The sequence below is a fragment of the Battus philenor genome, unplaced genomic scaffold (assembly GCF_028537555.1).
Source record: "Battus philenor isolate CCGP_79_NKW_IND1 unplaced genomic scaffold, ilBatPhil1.0.hap1 SCAF_1, whole genome shotgun sequence".
Lineage (NCBI taxonomy): Eukaryota > Metazoa > Arthropoda > Insecta > Lepidoptera > Papilionidae > Battus > Battus philenor.
In genome coordinates this window covers 18064246-18071100 of record NW_027181661.1, presented here as the reverse complement: position 1 = coordinate 18071100, position 6855 = coordinate 18064246, and positions in this window count along the sequence as shown.

Genomic DNA, 6855 nt, shown 5'->3' with positions numbered 1-6855 from the left:
TTGTTACAAATTGTTTCTCAAGTCACATAACAATCCACGCAGAAGTATTGCTAATCGTATAAAACTATATTCAAATCGTCGCTTTTAAAACTTAATCTGATGAAACTGAAGTAACTTATGTTGAATAACGATTTGTAACTTCGAGTTACGGATTTAAAGTTTGCGTTCAAAATTTTAAATGTCGAAATATTAACTTGCGTAATAAATTAACAAATGTTTTTTTTTATTAAGTTTTAATTTAATTACGTAAAGGCTTTAATTTTATCTAGGCTCTATCGTCAGCGATACGATCGTGTGAATTAAGTGTTTAGAATCTTTATAATTCAATGTATACATAACTTGAATTACACTTAGCAGGAAACATTTTTAAATGAGTTCTTTTAGTTCTTGAAATAAGCCAGATGTATCCTCTTACGTGCTTACACTTTTAATTTTGTTTTTTTATTACGATATGGTCAAATATTTCCAAAAAGTTAATATACAGGAAATTTTGATATTACGTCAAATATAAAGGAACATACAGTACCGGGCGATTAATATTGCACATCGACCTTTAGAAAGAGACAATCGGCTAATTTCGGCTTCGTAGAGCGTTCGAGTTTAGGAAGGCCGCCTTTCGCCTATTCTTCTTATTCTGTATCAATACAGCACCCTTTTAAATGAAAGTGAAAATTATTGTAAGGATGCGTTTACATGCGGTTATTTGTGTGTGTGTGTGTGTGTGTGTGTGTGTGTGTGTGTGTGTGTGTGTATATATATATATACATATATAGCATGTGTTGATTGGACTAACGGAACATAGCGGCTGACATGGGGGAAGTCCACTTCTTGTGTTGCACATACATACGACGCAGTACAGCGGTTTCGGTAACACTGTATTATCGAATAAGAATCTATTTATGTGTAAATAAACTGTCATTTTAAAAATAGAACGCGAAGCGATTTAAAAATGAGGTTATATTAACATGTTGTCTCTAACTAACACACGTTACGACATGTGTGTTTGTTCATGAACTTGGAGTTCTAAATTTAAACATAGCTTACCTTAACCTATGCCATCATCTTTAAATATATTTAACGTGCGGTAAAATGAATAACCAATTGTTATAATAGGTTTTAGTTTGTTTATCGTGAATACGAAATATATTGGTATAATGCGATAAACGGAATATTTCTATGCTTCACTTATTACAAGGTCATAGGCGGGTTACGTAAGGCGCTCAACCTAAACCTATTTTTCTATGGCCCCGTTTTCGTGGCCTCTTGTACTCCTATGTGTGAAGATTTTACAATAATTTTTTCCACGTAACTTTACTTTCTTAATTTCTACGATACTTTCGCCTATCTATACGTACATATCCTAACTTTCAGCTTTTCTCCTGAATTCTATATTATTTTTTAATTTTTATTATTTTATTTCTATGTTATTTACATTTATCTTAATTTTTTTTGTTAATTCTTATTTCTTACTATGCATATCACAGATTACATATGTCAAGATTTTAAAATTTTATCGCAGATTTAAAAATAAATCTTGTATTTTACTTGTTATTTACTTTTTATCGTTTTTATAATCTTATTACAGATATCCAGAAAGATCTAGCGATGTTTCTTATTTCTTGTCTAAAACTAGTTTTTTGCCTCTCGTTGTATCTTATAAGAAAATACTTTTTGTGCTTGAAATTTTTCCATTTAATTTTTATTAGCATTCTCTCATCACGTTCTTCACAATTTGCTCCATTTTCTTTTATTTTAATTTACATTTCTTACACACATCGACTCTATTTCTTCGCAACTGTATTTAGTTTTAACATTTTCGGTTTTTAATTATACATTTCTGTTCTTATTTCTATTTTGGTTTTACATTTACTTTTATGTTTGCGATATGTTTTAGTTATCATTTCTTGTTTTATTTTGTCTAAAGCCTAAATCTGGTCAGAGGAATTGAGTAAAAGGCGTCTGAATCTAGTGATGGACATTTTATTGATACACGTATATATAAAACAACTCCACCTAATTTTGAATGATTACTGTAATTATTAAAAAAATATATAAAAAAATTAAAACATTAATCTTGTTTTGGTTTAAATTTTCTCGTCGGTAAACAAAATTTAGTCCGCGATCACCCTATACTTAAAGTTTAAGAAAGTTTTTATTTTTAATCACCATTCTTTTCATTTTATCCCAAGCCTCAACCTGTTACCTAGCTCAGGGGGTTCCTTAAAGAACCTCGGATCGGGTCATCAGCACGCAATTTCTAAATTCCAGATTGAACGAGATAGCTCATTTTTATACGTATGTAAATTCTAAATACTACATCTCTAAGGTAAAGTGTAAGGGTGATAGAAGGCTGACCTATATCGAAACGCAGCTGGTGTGATAAGGTTGAAGAGTTCTGCAGAGAATTCATCAAAATTAATTGTACTCCGATATCTTCAACCAGGTCGTCTACCCATATTGTGGGTAGACGTCTTGTGCTGCGCTACAATCATCACTTGGCTGCTTAATTCCGGTCTTATTGGAAATCTAGATTAAATCGTATGTCCTGTTGACCTCTTGCAGATGAGCGTTATTTGTTTCTCTAGCATTTCATTGCATATATATCTCTTTAATTTTAATTTAATATTATATAGGCTTTCCGCTGATCTCCAATTAGTTTGAAAGATGTATGCGTCTAGCGTCTTTTGAGCACCTTACCAAGATTATATATCCACGTTATAGGTGGATATTTTATACGCTCTAAAGCAGAGTTACCCGAACTTTTTTGTGTCGTAGACCCCTTGCCATGTTTCTCCGTGTTGGGTAGACCCCCCTACTTACCTGTTATTGATTTCCTGTAAATTTCTAACTGTAGTGAAGTTTAGTGTTAAAAACTTTAAGTAAAAACACATGTTAATTTATACATTTATTAATTGAATTTAAACTATAAATAAAATAACATAAGCAATAAGTCAATATTTTTTGTGATAAGAATGAACCTGATGCTTTAATAATAAATTATCAACATTTGGCGTCAATTTTGCAAGGTTTAATCTTAAATCTCCTCGGCTAATGATGTCCAGTCTGTTTCTTTTTTCCGTTAGGACTGTGGTAACAGCGCTGAACCCTCTTTCCACTAGGTATGACGATGGAAAGGAAATTAATGTAGATGTTTTGATATTATAAGATAGTATGATGTAAGTAAATAGGTACTATCAGTGTATGTGTTGAGATCCACTATCGTGGACCCCCATTTTCATTTCATGGACCCCCAGATTTTTTTCCGCTGACGTAGACCCCTTGCAGGTTGTCATAGACCCCTGGGTGTTGAAATAGACCGCTTTGGGAATCACTGCTCTAAAGCCTGAAAGCTTCAGTGGTTTATACTCTACATGTTATATGACCTGACCACTGTCAATGGAACTTGCCAATCCTTCATGATATGTTACTTTCTTTTTCATTCCAGCTGATAGACATGCATTGAAAGATAGGCCTATATTAATCCTGCATTTAGAGGCCGATTAGCTCAGACCGCGTCGACTGAATCGTGTTCGTCATATTTCGGCGCCATCTGTGTGAGTTTATTAGCTTTTTGGTTCAACGTAATTATTATTTCTAATCGCTATATCATGGCAAATTTGTTTATATATCTTCAAATTTAATACACTATATCAGGGCTTCTTAAACTTTTGTCATTCACGACCCCATTTATGATTGTGAGTTTCTTGACGACCCCATACAAATATTAATGAAAAATAATATTAATATTTTTAATGATTTATTTATTAGGTAACAATATATATATACATATGAAAATATATAGTTTCAGAATTCATTTTGAAACATACAAAATTCAAAAATTACAAATTGCACAAAAAATTATAAATTTGTATTATTTATATTAGTTTAAAACATTCAACAAATATGCGTGTCTAGACGCTGCAAGTCCACTGTATTCCGCCAACTCTAGTGATGTTATAAAATATATATAAATACTAGCTGATCCCGCAAACCTTGTTTTGCAAAAAAAATTTAAGTTTTTAATTAACAAATGTAAGATAAGGGTTGATCGTAGAGGGGTGAAAATTTAGGTTTGTATGTATTTTTGTATGCTGTATCATAATAAAATAAAAACCTAAAAAATTGTCTAAAAAATTAAAAATAAAATTTAGGGGTGGACCACCCTTATCACTTAGGGGTATGGAAAATAGATAGTAGCCGATTCTCAGACATACTGAATACGCATGTAAAATTTGGTAAAAATCGGTCAAGCCGTTTCGGAGGAGTTCAAGTTCGAACACCGTGACACGAGAATTTTATATATTAGATTTAACATTAAAATCTCTCGACCCCAGAACTTTGCTACGCGACCCATAGTTTAAGAAGCCATGCACTATATGATATGTACATTATAATTTGCAAAATAACGAAAATAATGTGAAGATAAAAAAAAACGTTACATTGCCGGCTTGTTCAATATCGCACCGAATCGCGGAGAAGCGCTAGAGCAAGGCACGCGACGTAAGCTGAACTTGAACTAAACTCAAACCGGTTGCCTCTGACAGAGTACCGTAGCACGGGCAACGTAATAGACGTGATCTAATCACCGCCACATATCTCCACTGTGTGCGTGTGTTTATTTTTCTCATGAATTCTTTTAACTAAAAAGTCATTTATAATATAGCAAAACTAAACTGAACGATAAGATATATACACTTACATATTAATTTTATTAATAAACATTAGTTAACTTGTCTTTAAACTACACTTTAATTTTTATATATACTTTGAAGGTATAATTGTAAAACAGAATGGAATAATAGAATTATATCGTTCAATTTTAAATAAATATATGTTACTAGCTGATCCCGCAAACGTTGTTTTGCAAAAAAAATTGATATTTTAATTTACAAATAAAAAATAAGGGTTGATCGTAGAGAGGTGAAAATTTATGGTTGTATGTATTCTTGTATGCTGTATCATAAAAAAATAAAAACAAAAAATTTCGTTAAAAAAATAATTTTTTTTTAAGCGTGAACAACCTTTATCACATAGGGGTATAGAAAATAGATAGTAGCCGATTCTCAGACCTACTGAATACGCATATTAAATTTGGTAAAAATCAGTCAAGCCGTTTCGGAGGAGTTCAAGTTCGAACACCGTGACACGAGAATTTTATGTATTAGATATTATGTAGCTGTGAAATTAAAAGAGACATACAAGTATATGTTCTGAGCGGCGATGGTTTAGTGGTAGACGGTTGCGTTTTGAGATCGTAGGTCGTGGGATACAATCTTTTATAAATCACTCATTATGTTAAAGCATTAATAATAGCATTTGACTGATTTCGCAGCGACTTGAAATAAAAATTATGTATCAACTTATGTATAATTGAGTTTTTTTAGCTATATTTACCCATAAGAAAAATCGTAATAAATTATAAAAAACTGCCTAACTCGTAGCCGGGAGAAGAAAGATCCGTAGCAAATAGCGGCAACCTTCTGCAAACTGCCTGCGCTTAGTAAACTCAAAAAATATTGCGAACAAAACTATTCTATTGTTTCTGTTGATGTTAATGCTGTTAGCCTTATGGCTTTTACAGAGGGGAGAGAGAATGCTTCCTCAGCTACTACAGAAAGGTGGTAATAAATGCAATAGGTAAAAATACAACAAACACTAAAATATAGAAATAAAAGGAATATAGTAGTACCAAAAATAGTGACATAAATAGTATAATATAAGATGATAATTACAAAGAAAATACGTGTTAAATATTTGAACAATAAATAATGTTGCAAAATAAAATAGTAAGGAAACCTAGAATGTAGTGGTTGAGGATGGATATATGGCTAATGGAATGAAAGAGAAAGACTGGGAAAATTGTAGAACGAAAGAAACAGTACGACAGATAAGATGAAACATGAAAGAGAAGAATGATAATAATAAAAAATATGAATAAATTACTTGAATTAAAAAGTCCCTGTCCCACAGGAGATAGGGGAACGAGAGTTCCCCAACAGCGGGGACCATAAAAAAGGCTTTTACAGCTTCATCGGTATTGAGTTCACGGAGCGGAAGGGTTCGTGAACTAGATTTACAACTAGGAAATAAAAGCTGGTGGGGCGCCTACCAGTTGCACGGGGACGGCTCGCACGTTGTTAAGGCAAGGCTCTTCGCAGTAGAGCTTTGACGGGGTGTGTTGCTGGAGTGTGCTTGCGGGTTGGAACGGCAGCGTGGACCACAGGCGAGCCGAGGAATCCGGATCCAACCATGGTCCGCCCACGCTGTTCGCGGTTAGGGAGCGGGCGGCCGCTCACTAAAAACGGATGTTGATGAACAAAACACTAGAAATACTAATTAGATATATATAAATAATAAAAGATGAACTAGGTAGATATATGACAGAATTAAAAGTCGCAGAAAGTTTTGGATGCGGGAACCGCAGGATCGGTTACTGACTGAATATGACATTAAAATCTCCTTGCAACTAACATTGTAACATTTTAAAAATAAAAAAAAAACACTACTTAACACAATAAATAATCGATTTATATTCGCTGCGGTATAATTAATATCGATTATTATTCCGTAGAATCGAAATGTCACTTTTTATATCGAATGATTAGTAATAATATTTCGATTTCAACGTGTACAGTTTATTACGTTTCGTCTAAACAATATGTGTTTTAGTTATAAATGTCGCTTCGAATATCCTTATTTCACAGCAATGGCGTAAATATTCATTTATATGTGTACATTTAATTTTTTTTCTGTAATAAGGCTTTGTTATTACATAAAAAAATAATCACTATAATTGTTTAACTATTACTTTACAAAAACTGAGAAACGATTCCCTAATTTTGGCATCTAACATAG